The 18,923-nt window shown below is 49.7% G+C and overlaps 1 long non-coding RNA gene across 7 annotated transcripts; it reads left to right on the top strand.

Annotated features, from left to right (window-relative positions):
* The first annotated feature begins 1,933 nt into the window (after positions 1-1,933).
* Positions 1,934-18,804, top strand: LOC308190998. 7 transcript variants are annotated; one of them, XR_013947625.1, is made up of 8 exons: positions 1,934-6,332; positions 6,444-6,815; positions 8,394-8,535; positions 9,891-10,180; positions 10,537-10,695; positions 10,944-11,172; positions 11,560-16,707; positions 16,805-18,804. It is a non-coding gene; the product is annotated as an uncharacterized lncRNA (long non-coding RNA). The 7 variants fall into 7 exon arrangements; XR_013947626.1 differs by having other exon boundaries at positions 10,944-11,182; XR_013947627.1 differs by having other exon boundaries at positions 10,944-16,707; positions 16,805-16,981; positions 17,881-18,804.
* The last annotated feature ends 119 nt before the right edge of the window (positions 18,805-18,923 follow it).

Genomic DNA, 18,923 nt, shown 5'->3' with positions numbered 1-18,923 from the left:
TTGCTGAAGTAAAGGAGATACTGCACCGAAATGTCAGTGGAAAAGACTTTTTGGCAAGCTTCAGGAAAGACACTTATGACATTATCAGTGCCTGTTCTATGTGGAAACAATTTCAGGCTATCAGGAGGTTGGCTTCAACAATCCTGGCTCTGAAGGGGCTGATCCATTCTCCAGCTGTTGCTCTTGGTGTGCATTTCTTAAATTTGTTACAGGCATTTAAAAAGGTAACTGCATTTGCAGTTGTGGTGGCTGATGTGTAAAAGATTCAGAAGGCTCCAGGGGAAGTAGTGGAGATGCAAGTTGGGAGGGGAGAGGAATCTGCCTGAATTTTTCCAGACGGAAACAGATGAAATATCCTTTACCTAACACTGCTGGGACAATGATATCACGGTTTCATTTTACCATACGTGATACTCCTGAAATTAAAGATTTTTCAGAGATCGGTAACCGAACGTGGTCTTGCTTCTCTGTGTGAGATCGCCGTAGTAAGGAGACGGAAAGCCGGCAGCCAGTCTGTGCAAACAGCTGTCTGGCTGAGATCTCGCCAGGCAAATATGAATGCTAAAGAGCAGCAATTTCCCCAGCAATGAGGAGAAGCAATCAGTTCCAGGGGGTGCTATCTTCCTGGCACGAGGGCGTACTTTGGAGAGGAAAGTAGTGATGGAAATGAAAGGAAACTGGAAATTTAGATTTAGAACCAGGAACGGCCTCTGAGCTAATCTCTTATTGCCCAGGGTGAGATCAGGTCCCGTTTCCACTTGTAACAAGGAGGACTACCGGCCAAAAGTGACCTCCTGTTCACTCCTATTTACTTTCCTGCAGTTTATTCTTGCCTAAGCACTGGAAAAATAAGACCCAGCTCTGTCCTTTGGGGTTCAAAATTTGTATGTGATGCAAAAATATAAGTGTTTGTTATTTTTTCGTTAGAAGAAAGATGAGTTAGGGTACTATTTTCCTGGGTTAATAAATAGAATTACTATCTCAAGTGAACCCACCTACATAAATATTTACTCTTTGCTTTATACTGTATGTTTAGGTTATATTTTTAAACAACAAACCAAAAACGTATTTGTTTTGTCCTCCTACCTTCAGCCTGGCTTGTCTGCCTGTCCTCAGACAGTGGGCTTCGCAAAACAAGGAAAATACTTTCCTGTTGGCCGTTGTAAGGATTAGCTTCGGTCTAGACACAGACAAATAACCGAGAATGTGGTCTAACTAATATAAACGTTTTAAAATATCTGAAATCTTAAGGCCAGATCCAGTGAATTATTTCGTTCTTCCAGGTTGAGTGCCCTAAGCAGAAGGTCACGGGGCCCCGGCCGCTGTCTCTGAGCCAAGACGCGGTGGATTCCTGCGTGTCGGACACCAGTCGTCGGTGCAGGGGTAGGGATTACCCTCACCTCAGCTGACCGGACACTTAGGGTGCTCTCCTGGAAAAGCAGGTGGTGCGGACGCAAGGTGAAAATTAGACCAGTGTTTTCCAGTTACAGGGAATAAGCTTCACACAGTGAGATAGGAACCAGAGGAAGGAACAACAGCATGTCTTAGGAGATAAGTCAAGCTCTGTTATGGTGTTGAGGAACTGGAGGAGCTGACACTGAGGAACTGACACCTCCCTCTGAGAGATCCTGTGGATCTCAACAGTACAAAGCTATGCTCCTGAGCCAGGCTTTTCGCTGTAAGATAAATCTTGACTGTGACCATTTCCACCAGGCCTGCTTTAAGACTGCCTTTCTTGCCCTCGGGAGTTTTTAGGTCATTTAGGAATCCCAGCTCTGGTTTTGCCATAGGTTGGCACCTGGGTGCCTTCCTCGGGCTGGATTCCAGCCCAGTGCTGGATTTAGCTTGCAAGTCCAAATAATCTGCATATTCAGCTGCACGGATCAATGACACCCCGATGGCAGGAGTCAGGGAGGTGGTGCAAAATCAGATTTCCCCACAGGTGGACTCTGCCTTTGAGGACCCTTCAGAAAGATCCAGGAGCGACATAAAGGCATTCAGTAAGCGAAAGTTGACCGCTACCCGGCATGTTTTCAAGAACTCACAGCGTGCGTTTCTTGCAGATGATTTTGGGCCTGCAAGTTAGCAATCCAGGCACCTTACTCTTTCCCCGGGGTCATTTTACTCAATGTGTTTCAGATGTCCTGGAGCACGTCCAGATTGCAAGCTATGTGTTTTAAAGCAGGATTTTGAGAGGAGGGATTATTTCTCTCTCCTACTAGCTCCGATACAAAACGCTGGGGCTAAACACCAGCGACATCAGGGGATTTCTTTAAAACTTCTTTGAGCTGTGGCTGCATCTCTGAAGCCCACAGCTTTGTATGACTGCAGAGGTTTGTTCGATTTGGCTGCATGTTATATAATCAGCCTTTTATTTTCCTTTTGCTTGTGCTCATGCTATGTAGGCTGCCTTCTTAAATTTCAGCACCCCTAAGGCAGCCTGAGTCATGTGTACGAGGCTCTTTTTTGCGCGGTTGTGTAAGTTAGTGAGTTGCAAAGGTCATGGGAATGAGTTATTTAAAAACTGAAACATGCTGGGCTCTATCCAGCTTAGAATAGATGAGCTCAGAAAGGCATTTACGTTTTAAATTACAGCATTGGTTATCAGGCACTGATTGACTTCAAGTCGGTATTTCTATTTCCTTATCAAGCTGCAGTGTCACAGTGCTCCCGTTTCTTTTAAATGCATTGCTGATGTGATCATGCATCCACACGTGAGACAACGAATTAAGTATTTACTCTCAGTCTTCAGAAAACAAACTCATTCACAGACGTTGCCATCATAGGCACCGCCTTAATGCTCATTCATTTTCAGCGCCCACAAGAATTAACCTCCCGTACTGTTGGAAAACAGTCGAAGTGCCCACTCGAGTGCTTCGCTCTGCCCAGTGGACGCCCCGCTTACGGTGACAAATGGTCGCTGTGCTCCTGTGTGATCTGCTTTAGTCACAGCGCTGCTGGTCAGGTAAGAGGAGGAGAACATCAGCGGTGGAGGTCCTTAGGGCAGGTCCTCGTGTTTCTGTTCCCGCTGTGGTCTGGCAGCCTGAAGCCATCTGGCTGCGCCCACGTACAAAGGACGGCTCTCTCTTGCTTCCTCCTTCACGTCCCCTCCCCTGGCTCTCCAAATCACCACCCCTGCAAGAGTGCTAATCCCGTGGCTGGCCATGCTTTAAAGTGGAAGTGCTCTGAAGCACCCAAAGAACATTTTCCAGCTCCGATCATTTCACACAGAGCAGTCCAGGGGGCAGCTCCACAGACTGCTCGGCGGGCAGAATGGGGCGGGTGGCAGCCTCCAGCAGGAGGGAAGAGCATGCAGCAGGGCCAGGGAGCAGCAGCTAATACAGAGTCGTGCCCCGGGAGTGCTGGCTGGTTTGGGTTTTTCTTTTTTTTTTTTCTTTCCATTAGGCTATGCAACTATCCCAATGTCATTTTGGCCATTTGCAAAATCCCACATGTGCAACCGTAATTCCATTTTCACGTAGCAAAATGCAATCAACATGTGATCACATCAACTCTTACTGAAAATAGCAAAAGAAATTTATGGGGTGAGGTAAGATACATTGTGTTGGTTCAGCTTGAGGAAGCAGCTAAATGACTCCTTGATTATTTAAAAAAAACAAAAAAACAAAAACAAAACAGAACAGTACAATCCAGCACCCAAAATATTGCACCTGTATCACAATGTAAGGCAACAGCACACCCCATGAGTCTGTAGAGTCACAAATGTGCATGTAAGGAAAAAAAATAGTAAAAATAAATAAATAAATAATAAATAATAAATAATAAATGAAGGGTAGAAATGCAAAGGGCGCAGTGAAGTGAGTTCAGGGGCATGACACTGAAAACGACAGAAAAAGAGAACACTAGGGCAAAGGGCTTCCTGGAAAAGGCTTCACAGGTAGGCTCTTGCTGTTTGCCCGCGTGTTTTTTGCTTTGTTCAGAAAAAACAGGAACTTTGTACGTGTCTTGTTAAATCAAGGAATTGTATAAAGAGTAGTGCTCGAGTCTGCTGTGGCGTAACCAGTACCAGGGTCGTGACTCGGTGTGACTGCTGGGATCAAACAGGAAAAAAAAACAACAGGTTTTCCTAGATTCAAGCGTTACTATTCTGTATTTGCGTGTATCAGCGGGTAGAATATATGACTGAAAGGTTTCTATCTTTCTTATATATTAATAATGGAGGCATGTCTTTCCCAGAGCCGTAAAGAAAAGCCTTGGGTTAACCTGGCAAGCACTGCGTGAAGCTGCCATCGCCTGGAAACTGGCAGCCAGCTCGCCTTCCTCCGGAGCAGAGCTATAAAACCAAGCAAGAGCTCTGCGAAAAGAAGGCCCGTTCGCTTCCCTGGCGCCGCTGTTACCCTCTTGAACAATCTCGGGTCGAGCAGCCCGAAGACGGCATGTTCTGCGGGCAGCTGGCTCCTGGCAGGCACCCAGCGCAGCTGCGAGCGCGACACCCGGTGCCAAACATGAGTCCGTGATTTCTGCTGCTCTCCGGTTGTCAGCTTTCTGAGGACGCCGTTCGGTCGCTTCCCCGGGGAGGACTAAGGGTGCCCGGCAGTCCTGATGATGCTCGCCTCGCGCACACGTTGCCGTGCGGGAGGTTGGCGCAGGGCACCCTTAGGAAAAGGAGCGCAGCGTGACAGCAGTGACACGGATGCAATGATACTGCTGCCAGACAGCCCTCGGAGACCCCGCAGCCTTTGTCAAACGAGGAGGTGTTTTCTCCCGACTTACTTTTCTCAGCCGTGAAATGAGACAGCAAATGCCCCTCAGGAGAAATGAGGAGTGCGTTGGTTTTCGTTAACTTTTAATTTGAAGCCCACGTAGCAGAATGAAGGCGCTGCAGCAGCCTGGAAGGGGGATCTGAATGCCCTGTTGAATCAGAGAGAATTTCGTCTCTCTCCCTGGAAAGTACCCTTGAAAAAGGTGCTTTGTTCAGAGACACAGCGCTGGCAAAGAGGCTTCTCCGCCTCGAGCAGCGGCGGCAGCTCTAGAGAGTCATTTGGGGCCGCAGCCACATTCCCAGGGCTGTAGGAAAGGTCAGCGCCTTGTGTCCTTCACCTATGCGGGGCTTTGAGTAGCGAATCTGCGCCGCCGGCAGCTCTGAAGCGCTTCCAGCTTGTGATATATTCGGGCCCCATGCGCACGCACGGTGCGCTCCCCGTGCCCAGCCTGTGCTCAGAGGCACGGGACCTGCTGCCCGGCTCCGACACTCGCTGCGGCAGGGCTCGCACCCAGGCATTCCAGCCGTGGTAGGAAAGAGAAGTTTACAAATGCTGCCAGGTCTTCCTCTAAAAAAAAAATAATAAGGCTGGGTTTAAATACCTAAGGATGAGCTACGGGCACAGACCTACCTCCTGGTCTCAAAGCCCTGCGTGCTGGTAGCCAGCAGTGCCAGCCCGTTTTGAGCAGGGATTTTGTACATAAAACAAGGAAAACTCAATTAAGGGAAAAAGGACTACAGCACGACTGAATCCGCGCTGCAGAGTCATTCCTTAAAGCCGCGTTTACAGCACTCACAGTGCCAGACCCTCAGGTTTTCAGGGTCTTGGCGTGCCTGCAACAATCACAGCGGTGCCAGGCACCTTGCTACCTCATCTTTTGCGTCCCTGCTATGGCTCTGCTCTCAAGCTGTGGAGGAGGAGGTTCGGTGATAGGAGTCCTGCCAGAAATCTGCCCGTCCCTGTGACCTAGAAATTCCTTCTTTCTCACTTCCAAGCACCACTAACCAATTTTGTGGGGCTACCTCTGGTTAAGAGACTGTCACTGCACATTGCTGTAGTGGATGTCAAAGCATCTGGGGCATTCTTCCTCTTCTTTTGACCACCGTTAAATGGCAAGTGAAAGCACATTCACTAGCTGCCTCAAACCAGACAGCTACATCAAATATATAAAGAGGAAGGGTTTGGTTTTGGTTTTGGAAACTTGCTAGTTTTCTTCCTTTTGCTTTATCCCGCCAGCTACAGCCACTTTCTGCACCAGTTGCCTGCAGCTGCACAAAGCCTCTCTCCCCGGAGAGCCCACCCTAATGCAAAGACTTCCTGAACAGAGGTTCACATAAATAGTTTCTGATCCCAATTTTCCCCCTCCTCCCTCCTCAGAGAGGGGGCTCCCATCACCTGCTGGATTCGGGATCCTTTCCAAAATGGTTCTTGCTGGGAGCTGCCCCCGCAGCCGAGGAGCAGGGCAGGCTGGGCTGCAGCTGGGTCCCTCACTTCTGCCATGGGCACTCCGCTTTAAAAACACAATTTTGGCACAAATGGGAAGGAAAAAAGCCACGGTATGAAGCAGAACAAAGCGATGGGGCTGCACCGAGTGCCAGGGAGCAGCCGGCGAGAGAAGTGCCCTCCTGGCAGCCCAGAGCATCAGAGAGGCTGGATGCGGGGAGGAAACGTCAGGGTATCGATCCATGACTTCTCTCTTGTTTTGTTTTCTGTTAATAGCACACTGCTCCCGTACCCGAGCTCACGCACGGGGAGCCGCCGGGGACCGTGACACCGCAGCGGCTGAGGCTGCTGACGCCAGCGAAAGTGGGAGGGAAAAACGTGAGCGAGAGGGGAACTTGGCTCAGGGCCACCCCTCGACTTTGTACGATCGAGGAAATCTAAAATCCTCACTGCTGGTGACGGTGCCAGCTTTTAACGCCAGCTGCACCAGCACGGCGTATTCAACTAGGGTCTGTGTTAATATTTAATTTTGGAATTCATCTATTTTTTTTTTCCCTTTGTGCATCATCCTGAAATGTATCTCCCCTAACGTCTGCCTGTGCGGTGAGGACATTTACCTGCAGCCAACGTGAGCAGGGGAATGCAGAGGTAATGTCAAGTGATTTATGCAGACGTAAACTTGGTTGCAAAGTTTAATTTTTGTAAAAGTTCACGTCTTTGCAACATTTGCAAGCCAATGTTGTAGATGATTTATTCCGGCTTGCCAAGTGCACCATCTTTCTATACTCCCAGTTAAATACTGTGAATGAAGGTTGCCGTGGTTACAGCTGGGTTCAGAAATTGGCTTTGTTATATTGTAATTCTCGTTTCTTATCTCGCTCCTCTCGCTCCGATACAATGAAAGACACATTGCCATTTCTGTAATTAACCACGATATGAAAGCTTTTGCTCATTTAGCAATGCTTGAGCAAACGTGTGAGGGAGGACGTTTTTCATTCTCATTTTCACCAGGACCAGTGAACTGCGTGATATTTGCTGCACCCAGCCTGCATAAATTCGGTGCATAAATTCTTATTTCCCGAAAGTTAGTTTGGTATTTTTATTTGTTGCAAAAATATAAACCATAAAGCAAACAAGAACACCCACGACTTCCTTTTATAAAGGATATATTGCGTGTAAAGACCCGCATTGTATTAGCATTTATTTTGACTGGGAAAAAAAAAAAAAGAGCTTAGGGTGACTGAAGATGGTGGCTGCTAAGAAGGAATTGTCAAGGACTTCGCGTCATACCTACTGAGAAGGAAACAGCTCCTCTAGATGAGACGTGGTACGGTATCTTCCGACTGTCAGAACCGTTCGCCTCCAGGAGCTGTTTGCTGTTTGCATCCGAAGTGACACACGAATAATCGGCACTGATTCAGGAGCTTTTTCAGGCTCCTGGGTCATTGCAAAGCAGATTTTGCGAGTCGGGTCACACCGCCCCGCGGGCGAGGGCTTGGCGCGCCTGGGTCTGTGCCCTGGTAATCAAGGTAGTCAAGGAATGAATGCTAGAGAAAAGAGGATGGCACATCAGGACAAGATATATGTGACATCAGAAGGCATCTCGTAACCCCTGCTGTAGGCACCAAGCCTCAGTGCTGGAGAGCTGGAAATCATTTTTTCTCGTTGCGTTGGATATCGCTTGCTTGGCGACTTGCTTCTGCCTGGAGAGGAGCGTGAGGGCTGCTGGGCTGGGGCCATGGGTCTGCCTCTCCTCCTGGCTCTGCTCTATCCCCCAGCCGTGCCTTTTGAGCTTAAAGATGTGTGCTGCCTTGGGATTTGTTAAAGAATCAGCATCTCTTACTTAAAACAGTAGTGAGAATAAATATGCCTTGTTTTCCATTCACTGCAGCCAGGGAACACCAGGTAAGGGGGAAGCAGAACCTTCCTGTGAAGATTTTTGTTGATTTTTTTCCCCAGACGCCAATAAGGCATGGGCTTACCTTACCAAAGGGATCCACTGGCCGTTTGGGACAACCCACCATAACCCAGTGGGGACAGGATTTTGTCTCGAAGCGGCTGAACAAGATATGCAATACAAAACTGGCACAACATTAAGGAAGATCAGCATTTACCGTGCTTTAATTTTACATGAGAGCTCTCAGAGCTTAAACGCATGTCACAGAGTGCACGTAAGGAATACGTATTTCGTACCCACCGTGCCATAAATCTTTCATTTGCTTGCAGCCCGTGAGCTGTGGAGGAGGCACGTGCTTGGCTGAGCACTGCTGCTGACGGGGGGGCTGTGCAAGGATGCTCTGGGCTGCGCCGTGCCGTGAGTCACTGGAGTAGGACGGCACAAGAAGCTCATTTCCCCGCTTACTCAGAGGTAAAATATTTCTGGAATCGAGCCTGGTTTGTGTTAGGAATATTAAGGATGTTTCTTTTTTTTTTTTTTTTTTCTGATAGAGTTCCTTTTTTAAAAAAAAAAAAGAGTGAGAAAGATCATTGGTTCAGTTAGCACTGAATTCTTTCAGAAAGCCTGTAGCCGAGTTTGCCTTTGCAAATCGGTTTTCATGGCTCCGTCTGAAACACGCCTTGGAACAGCACTGGCAGATTCTGTGCCGAACACAGAGTGCTGCATTTCCTCTTTGATCTCTGCTTTGTATTTAATACCACACAGCGAACTGGACTGAGCCCTCACCTGAAACACGGGCCGTAGGAAATCTGTGATTTTTCAAGCCTTGATGGAGTAATTAGAAGATGAAAAGCCATACGATAAAAAAAAATAAAAGAAAAGAATAAATGCATGTTTAGCTCATTTAAAGCTCTTCAAGTTCCACTAAATAATGAGTGGAATTTAAACCATTTTTTAATTAAAACCCAAGTAGTGGAAATAATTTTCCTGTAGTGAAAATCTGATGAGGCTAAGAGTGAGGTAACACTGGAACTAGAGGTCCAGTACCTAAAGGGGCTACAGGAAAGCTGGGGAGGGACTCTTTGTCAGGGGGTGTAGGGATAGGACAAGGGGAATGGCTTTAAACTAAAAGAGGGGAGAGTTAGATCAGATAGGAAGAAATTATTTGCTCAGAGGGTGGTGAGGCCCTGGCACAGGCTGCCCAGAGCAGCTGTGGATGCCCCATCCCTGGAGGTGCTCAAGGCCAGGCTGGATGGGGCTTTGGGCAACCTGGGCTGGTGGGAGGTGTCCCTGCCCATGGCAGGGGGCTGGAACTGGGTGGGCTTTAAGGTCCCTTCCAACCCAACCCATTCTGTGGTTCTATGAAATATGGCAAAAGCAAAAAGAGGTCAAAGAGAAAGAGGTAAAAGACTGCTCAGTTGTGTCTCTGAGTTCAGTAAACCCATGTCCATCAGGGTGGGAAAAAGATGAGACGTTCCACAGATCATAACCCCTGCTGTAGGCACCAAGCCTCACTGGTGACAATAGGAAAACATTTTTCCCTCCAAATCCCTCATGTTTCCTCACGTTCCCTTGTCATTGCCTGTGTCGCTCACTCCTTTTACTTTCTGCAGGCAAAAGAAAGGAGATGTATTTAATATATTTAATGCCTTTCCTCAAACGCAGCCAGAGCTATGGGGCACCTCCTCTGCTCTCAGCGCGGGGGCTGCCACCTTTTGCTTGTCTGAAGCTAAACCAGTGCTCTGGAGGAACGTGTGGGCATCTGATATGGATGTTAATGAGGAATTCAGCTCCGTGCTCATAACTAAGTGCACTCTTAACTGCAGGTAATCAACCAGAAACAGCAGCGGAAGCTCTTCACGGGGAGGTTATAAGCGTGCGTCTTGCCCCTTGGGCGCTGGGAAGTGTTTCTGTCGGAGCTAGGTAACTGCAATCCTGCAGAATGCCTCTGAATGAAAAGGAGCGCTACCAAGCCCCAGTGCTTTCCTTGCCCGGCGGTGGAAGGATGGGTGTGTTTGGTCCTCACAGGCTGCACAGCAGCTGTCCAACTTCAAAATGGGAGTTTGGATAAACACCTAGACGTGTGTGAGACCTGAATGGAAAACCTGGGCTTGAGGTCAGTTATTTCAGGTTTGGTGTTCCTGTAAACCCCCTTTTTTCCCCATTAACTTCCTTTTTTGTTATCCATGCCCTCTTCAATATGCCCAGGCTCCTTTTTCCCTGGGGGTGGGCATGGAAACCCACATGTCCTCGGAGTGAGATGGTGTCCTGTGGGATGCCCGACTCCATCCGGCACTGCAGGGAGCCAAGCCCTGTTTCCTGGTAGGCATTTCCAGCATCCCCAGCTCTGGAAAATGGAGTCTGGAATATTAGGAGTCCCCCAGACACATAGATGTGGCTCCCCTGCAGTTCAAATAATCATCAATGAACGAGACGGTTTCTGAAAAAAAATCTGTTCCTTGCTTTCCTCAGGAGTCCATTAGGAACCGCTCAGCTGGTTCGAAGCACTCTGACTTTGATGAAGTGGCATTTCCTGATGAAAACCTGTTGTTTTGATGGAAAATTTCCCTCCAGCTGCAGGACACACCTCGCTGCCCGGCAGGGCTGCAATCACCGGCGTCAGGAGGACAGGTGAGCGAGGAGCCCCGCTCAGCCCTCACCGGCCGCCAGGTCCAAAAATTCCCCCTGAAACAGGTCAGGACCAGTGAGAAGCAGGATGAGGTGCCGGCAGATCATCCTCCTCCCTCCTTCCCATCTCCCTCAGCTGGCTGCTCTTCTCTGCCTGTTGACACAACGGGGCTAGGCAGGGCTCCTATCTCCCTGAGCAGTTTCCAATTTGTTTATTGACAGTGACAAAAGCACATTTTTACTTCTGTCAGCAGGGACAATGCGGCTGTAAACGAGCAGGCTGCTTCGCCTCATGCGTTATCAGCAGAACTGCCAGCTAAGCACTAATTCCTGAGCCCTTTTGTGGCTGATTCTCAGCAATGATGTATGGAGCAGAGCAGCAAAACAAGTTGCCTATTTCCATTTTGCTGTGCTGGTGGTTAGAAAAAAAAATTGACTTTGACCACTGAAGTGATTACGCTGCAGAAAGAGGGGATGCAGGTGCGTGCAGGTGAGCGTGTGGCCCCAACATACCGCTTCATGGATGTACATTTCTGATCAGGATTGATATAAAATACCTGGGGGGTTGGTAATATCTACCTGTTTTGACATAATTCAGACTTTCTGACTAAATCTGGTAAGATGTAGAGATCAGTAATAAGGAGCTGAGGGCAGGGGGGTTATTTGTGTGTTTCTCCATCTAACAGTAAACATATATAAAACGTATGTATAAGAATACAATATGGCACATTTAACTCAGATTATTGTAAGCCTAGCATTGTAAGAATAACATTAGCTTGAGATTGTTCCAGAGAGATTGTTTTTGATTAGCTTCATCACCATGCTTTCTCCACTGGAAACATCAGCTCTGCTGCTTTGTTCCTTTAGCCTCCTCCCTTGGCACGGAGGGAAGGAAAGCGGTGGGGTGACATTGCCGGCTTCACAAAAGGACATGAGAGTGACACAAGAATAAGACACGCCGGAGACACAGCATGGAGCGGGCTGAACCAAATAAACATAAGCAAATTCGTACCAAGTAAAACAGAGAATATTTAAGGTCACTTACTGGCAGGGGGAGGTTTAAGCAACACATTTTTTTTTAACCCGATCTTTTGCAGCTTTTAATATATTTTTTCATTGTCTGTCCTCTGGCCACACAGATGTCTGTGTTATTGTTTACTTTTACCTTTCTCTCTAGTATCAGGTCCTGTTACAGGCTTCTTGTTTTGAAACCCTTTTAAGGAATTAATGCAGAGATTGTCACAGGCAGAAATGGGAGGCTTGCTCTTTGGCTTCTGCCTCACAATCATCCTTCAGCAGCCAGCAGTGACAGCATCTGGTGTGCAGGGGTTGGATGGGACGGTCAGAGGATGTCACAGCTCTGTTCTCTTTGAAGAAGCTCGTGTTTTTGTTAGCTCACATTGACCAAGATGTTGCAGCTTGTGCTCAGCCTCCGAGAAAATGCTGGATGCGGCCCATGAAACAAGGCAGCCTGCAGCTGACGTGGCCGTGCAGAGCACAAAGCACCGATCTCTTGCGATAAAGCTCCTGACACGAGATAGCACAGCCCTCCACACCATCAACTTCAAACGGCAGCAGGGGACTTGTGCTCAGCCTCAGCACTTAACCCAGCCGGCAGCGCTGGAGTCGCCTCTGGGAAGGCAGAATTTGAGCCAGGGCTGGTCCTGGTGCTGCTGCTCTTTGAGCAAGAGCATGCTGCACAGACTGGCTCGGACGAGCGGTCTGCAAGCACTTGGCAGAGGCTTTCTGCCAGAAAGGAGTATAACATAGCCACCTTTCTCGCCAGTCACCCCCAACTCCCCGTGCTGCGGTCGCACCACGTGAGTTAAGCTGCCACACGGATGCCTTCAGCCCTCAGGCCAGGTATTTTCAGAAAACAGCAGCAAACTTCATCCAGGGGCACTCCTCCTGTGTTCCTGGGCGTTTTCGCCCTCCTCCGCCCAGCAGCAGCAGCAGCTGCTGTACAGGGGGAGTTTTCTGCTGGATTGGCAGAGCCGCTGCACAACATCTTTGATCCAAATGCGCCGTGTCAGTGCCAAAAATGCCTTTTCGGAGGCGGGTCAGGGGGTGCGGCGGTGCTGCTGGGATTGTGCTTGGAGCAGCAGCTGGAGGGGGGGGAGGGCTGCCAGAAACACCCTTCCTCAGCCAGCGCCCATGGTTTGTAGAAATGGGTCCTTTGTCCCGCTTTTTTACACGCTCCTAAAGATGCTGGCTGCCACAAAACCGCCCCTGCCAGCTCCCTGCCGCATTTTGGAAGCGCAGCCCCTCATCCAGGAGCCGGGCCAGCCCCAGCTGGGCTCCAGCACTGGCTCAGCCAGGGGGAAGCGACTTCCAAAATCACTCTGTGAAGCTGCGTCTCATTTAAAATTGCGTGCCCAGGAGCAGACAGAAGAGGAATTGTCAGCTGCGTTTCGCCCTGCTGCTCCAGAGCCCTCCGGTTTCACCTCCGACGGGACAGCTCGGGTCTGAGTGTTGGCACGAGATGGGCTCCATCCTGCCTTTGTGCTGTGCCACGGACCGGGTGCTGCCTGGTTTTCCTGGTGCCCGGGGCAGGAAGGTTTGGAAAGGGCTAACTGAGAGGCCCTGTTTTCTCTCTGAGTTATGAAAGAAGTTTAAACTTTTCTTACAGGTCAGTGGCCAGACAATATTCTGAAGTCAGTTCCACTCCAGGACTGAAGAAACCGAAGAGAAGTGATTTGAAACATTCCTGTTCAAGGCTTGCTTTGAGTGCAGCTTTCATCGTGCCTGTGTAAACCCGAAGGAAAATTACGTTTTATTCACTGCAGAGTTTGTCGGGACCATGCCTGATGTCCACACTCACAAGTTAATCACAAAGTAAATATTTTGGAAGCAAACCGTGTAGGAGCCTGTACTACCAGGCAGCGATGGGAATTGGCCACCAGTGGGGTTTCAGCATGGGCTTGGTGTTGTGGGGTTTTTTGACAGAAGTGCTGACAGGCACCAGCAGCCCCAGCCAAAGCAAACAAGAGGATTTTTCTTTCTCCCCTCTCCCTGAGCTAAAAGCAGTCCTTGGAGACAGAAAGCTGCAGCATCGCAAGACTTTGGACCGAGATGTGAGCTTTGGGACATTTTTATGGTTGCTTACAACCTGCCTGCAAACTCTTAAGCAATGCCTTGGGGCCATGGGGATTATGAGGTCCTGCTGGCTCTTGGGCTGATAGAAACAGGCCAGGGTAGGCCAGTAGGGTCCGTGTATGTTCTTTGATGGGGCAAACATTAATAAATCTCCCAATAAATACCTGTTTCCTTAAGCCTTGCTGCTGCTGTGTGCTTGTCACGAAGATCTGGCCTCCTCGTGTCCCTCCGGCTGGTTTCGTGGCTCACCAGGAGGGCCCATGGCCGCACGTCCTCTCGCTCTTTCCCCCATGACAGGAAGGCTCGGGGATGGCAACACCCAGGTCTGCGTGCACCTTTCTGAGGAAACGCGGTAGTGCTGGATTGGGGAACGCATCTGGTGGCTCCTGGGGCCTGCAGAGCCGCTTCCCCACCCAGCTCCACCTCAGCGGCCTCTCGCGGGCGAGGTGGGCCAGCGGGGAAGGCAGAAGCTGAGAGAGCTAAAAGCCTCGGGAAATAAAAGCCGTTCCCCAGAAGGGATCAACTCCTCTCCGTTCCTGTGTCGAGCTACATTTAAACTCATCTGCTTCTTAATTGCATCTTTAAGAGTCCCAGCCCTCCCCCAGTAATGATTTCTGAGGCCGCAGCACGGCCCTTAATGACAAACCAGGGCAGCGGGAGCGGGGCGTCAGGAGAGCTGAGAGCACCGCGTGGCACACGGCAAGAGAGCCTCGACCGTCTAATGGCCTCTTCTGGCTCAGCGTCTGCCGAGTATGGGCAGTGAATATTACTATTTCCGAGAAATGTCATCGAAGCACCGCTCTGCATTTCCTCGCGGTGTCAGAAACAAGCCACTGGGGAGCAGAGCACGCTCGAAACAGCAAAAGCGGCTCAGGAAATTGCGGTTTCCTCACGGTACCGGGGGTGAGGAAGCAAAACTGCCTTGATGGCAGCCGTCAGCTCGCTGCACCGACGTGGGTAATGGGGCTGCAGCAGCAGCACATCTCCAGCATCTTCAGCCTTCACATGAATTCAGGGCTTTGCCTTCCAAAGAGCGTATCGCTAGGTGCTCTCATATCCACATGCAAGATGCCACGAAGGAGAAGTAACGTGCAGTAGGACCAGCGTTAGGCAGGAAGGGGTTTCAGCTGCATGCAGGAAGTTGAACCATAATCTCTGTAATCACGTCCACATGGAGGAATGTGGAGAGGGAAGGAGAGGGATGCTTCCCTGGCCCTACGTGTTTGGGATGCAGCTGGGGGAACCTGGAGCTTCAGCAGGTTCTGCCCTGGGCGCGGGTATTTCCTGCCACACCTCACCTGTGCAGAGCAATCTCTTCACAGAAATACTTTCTGCGCATCGTTTCGTGTGTCTGACCATGCCGTAGCATTTTCCAGTGTTTGTTAAAATTACTGCATACAAGGCACGGGTGAGCAGCTTTAGGCCTTCCAATGGTGAGGCCCAGATCTTTATATCCACACACCGAAAAAAATTTAAATAAAAATGAAAATGCAGGCAGACTTTGCCTTTCCAAAGAAAATACAGTCTTTTCCTCACCCTGTGAAACAAACTGATTTCTGACTGTATGCTCTTAGGATTAACGAACACCTGAAAACTCTCTCTCCCTGCATCACCTGTCAGAAGCTTACAGTATAATGCAATAAACCCCAAACTTTCAGCAAAGATGTTCTTACATAGAGCCTACAAATGAAGAGGGGAGGGGACGGGGCTGGTGCAGGCAGGGGCCAGCCTGGGCCCTGCACCCCAAAGCCAGATCCTGGCCCCGTCCCCCATTTTGCCCCAGGCCGTGCAGGGCATTACGCAGTGTAATGCCTGCTGTAACACAGCACCACTGCTTTGTTGTTTGTTCTGCAGTAAATGGAGATTGGGATGTGACCGTGATAAGCTAAGAAAACCTCACAATTAACGCAAGGCATCAGATTTAAAGGCACAAAACCACCTGCAGGGGAAACCCTGGTGAGGGGCCTGTAGCATAAGTCCTGTGAAGAGTGGCTGAGGGAGCTGGGGTTGTCTGGAGAAGAGGAGGCTCAGGGGAGACCTCATTGCTCTCTACAACTGCCTGAAAGGAGGTGTGGGGAGCTGGGGTCGGCCTCTTCTCGCAGGTAACTAACGATAGGACTAGAGGGAATGGCTTCAAGTTGCTCCAGGGGAGGTTCAGGCTGGAAATGAGGAGACATTTCTTCTCAGAAAGAGCAGTCAGGCTCTGGGACGGGTTGCCCAGGGAGGTGGTGGAGTCACCGTCCCTGGGGGTGTTCAAGGAAAGGCTGGACGTGGTGCTTGGGGACATGGTTCAGTGGGAGACATTGGTGGCAGGGGGGTGGTTGGACCAGATGATCTCGGAGGTCTTTTCCAACCTGAATGATTCTGTGATTCTATGAAAAGAGCAAAACCCATCCCAATGGTCTCCGGCTGTCCCCAGGACACAGTGACCACAGGGACCACCGAGGAGAGCGGGGGCTGGGGTAAAGCCAGGCTGGGGAACGGGGGGTCCAGCGAGGGGCACCGACAGGAGCGGGGCTGGGCCAGGCCCGGGGCCACAGGGAGCTGTTTGCTGGGGACAGAGCTGGCGCAGTGCTGCTCGGCCCTGGGATCGGGCTAAGCCCAAAGCAAATATCTTAGTTCAGCACTTGCATTCCTGCAACCGGTGGCCGATTTTGTGAATGATTAGAAGGCAATTATTTCCCCATGGCTGTAAAGCAGGGTGAAAAGGTCACAAAGAAGATGGTTTTACAGGTTCTTTGTTTTTCATTTCAGTTCCTTCCATACCACGTGAGCTGGCCACTTTTTCCTTCACTATTTTCTGTGATTAAAAACCAACCAACCAACCAACCTTGTTCTATGGCTTTCTGCCACCCTGATGAAGAGCGCTGTAAAGAGGAATTTCAATATCCATTACAATAGCAGGAACCTATTAAAAGGGTGAGAAAACACCTAGATCTGTCTCCTAATTACTGCACGGTATCGAGGCGTAACCACTTTTGGGCTATGACAAGTATGTTTTTCTCTCTCTGCTTAGCATAAACACAACAGGTTGTGATGAGATTGGCTGGTACGGTCTCTCCTGTCATGGACAACAACAACAAAAAGAAATTCTGATCCTCTAAAGGGAAATTCTCAATGTCGTCAAATGCAGTGCTGCCTCCTGATGTTCGCAGAGTCACCCGTGTTGGAGCGATCCTGCAAGTTCTTACAGGTGAATACACTGCACATTTCCTAATTAATCCCACGGGCTCCCTCACTTCTCCCCAGCTGTCAGGCCTGCGGCTGTCCTTGCAGTGATGGAGGTCACTGGGGAAAACTGAGGGGGCAGCAAGTCTCGAGTAGCGGCAGTATGTTGGTAAAACTGCCCGGATCAGAGAGGAACACAGGTTAGCAGGGCTCTGTACTACCTGGGCTTTACAAAGCTCTGCTGGGGTAACACAGAAGTGTTCTTCTCACAGAGAGGGAAATGCATCTTCTGTGAGGTTTCTGGGGAACATCACTTCATCTGTGACCCGCTGCCTCAAGCAGGTGTCCCCACAGGCACCGGAGTGCAGATGCCAGCCTGCAGGGCCACAGCCACGGCCCCGCTCTCCTTGCTGAAAGCATCATTTTCCATCTGGTTCCCTGCAGAAACAGGGCTTATCAGTTGATTCCCCAAGGAAGCTGCCAACTTTGAGCAAAGTGCCAAGTCCCCAAGCTATGAAGTTCCTGCACAAGCAGCAGCGGCTGGTACAGGAAAGAGCCTGCATTCACTTAAATTATTAATGCCTTTGCTGAGAAAAAGGCAAGCAGAGCTCCTGCCCTATATTCCTTTAGCAACCAGCAGCTGGCCAGTGAGCCCGGTGGTTTTCCCAAGCCAGCTACGACGTGCATCATCTCTTGTCTGCTGCGGTGGTGCAAGGGTCACATGAGGAAGCTGGGGGTGCTGGGGTGGAGGTGGCATGTAGGCAAAGCCGCAGGAAGCCAGGCTGCTTCTTTCTAGTGCTCGAACAACTAGCTTGGAGGTGTCTGGGTTTCATTCTTTCTTCCCTTTAGACGTGGAAGTCAGGACCTCTTGCTTTTAAACTGGTTTCTGATGGCATGTTTGGATTTTCATTCTTCTCACCGTAGAACCTGTGCTGCTGCCCTATGACGTACCTGGGCACGTAATTCACGGCTACACAACCTGATAAAATTCCCCTACAAAGGCCATCTGCCCATCTGGCCAGACTGCATTTTCCTCCTCTGTTCAGAGGGGCACGGATATGCGGTAGCTGCCCCAGGCAGAGTGGTGCTGCCTGACTTGGCGTGCAGGAAGGCAGGGCAGGAGCCACATGTCCACCGACGATGCGCGAAGTACGAGGCTGCGGCAGGCACTGCCTGTGGAGGATGAGGTGCAGGAAAGAGGGAAAGGGGATCGGTGCTTTCAAATGGTGAGAAGGTATGCTGGAAAAGGCCATGAAACTGGCTAGAGAAAAGCAGAGATGTAGGGGAAAGCAGGTGTTGTTGAAGGAGACTGGTTTTGAGGAGTTGGCTGGTCACCTTCTTCTGCCATCCCAGCTTACTCATGATTTTCTCAGGAGTATATTGCAACGTCACCCTCCCCAAGTCATCCACTAGTCACACTTCACAAACAAACAAACAGAAATGCTTTGGTGGCACTGCCACCTCACCCATGCTGCAGCAACCTGACGGACAGGGTGGAATTTTGAGCCTCATGCCAGCTGCACTTCCCCCCTCTTGTAAGATTACCTCAGTGGATGTAAAAGCCACAGACACACCCAGCGCTATCACTGAAATGGATGCTGTAGTAAAATGCAAATCAGTCAAGGCCTCACTAGTAAACGAGACTGTGAATTTCAAACAAATTCTTGAAATTTCTGGATCTGGTCATTATGACTTGTCTGTATATAGGAAGTATAATTAATTATGGAATTGACTATTTTGGCATCTAGCCCATTAGACACTGCAATAAGCAACAAGCTCATTCCGTTAGTTGTGGTTATCCCAAACCATAACCCGCTGCTGCCACACGGCCTGCAATGTCCCTTTCTTACCCTTGTCCCAAGAGAGCTTCGTGGACTGCTGAACGAGTAAACACCTCCTGCCCTGTTCTGAAACCTCTCATGGTTATGGAAGGAAAAGAGTATTGTAGACTTGGGTCAGCTGAGTGA

The sequence above is a fragment of the Anser brachyrhynchus genome (assembly GCF_964034855.1).
Source record: "Anser brachyrhynchus genome assembly, chromosome: 2".
NCBI lineage: Eukaryota > Metazoa > Chordata > Aves > Anseriformes > Anatidae > Anser > Anser brachyrhynchus.
This window is presented reverse-complemented; position numbering and strand designations above follow the sequence as displayed.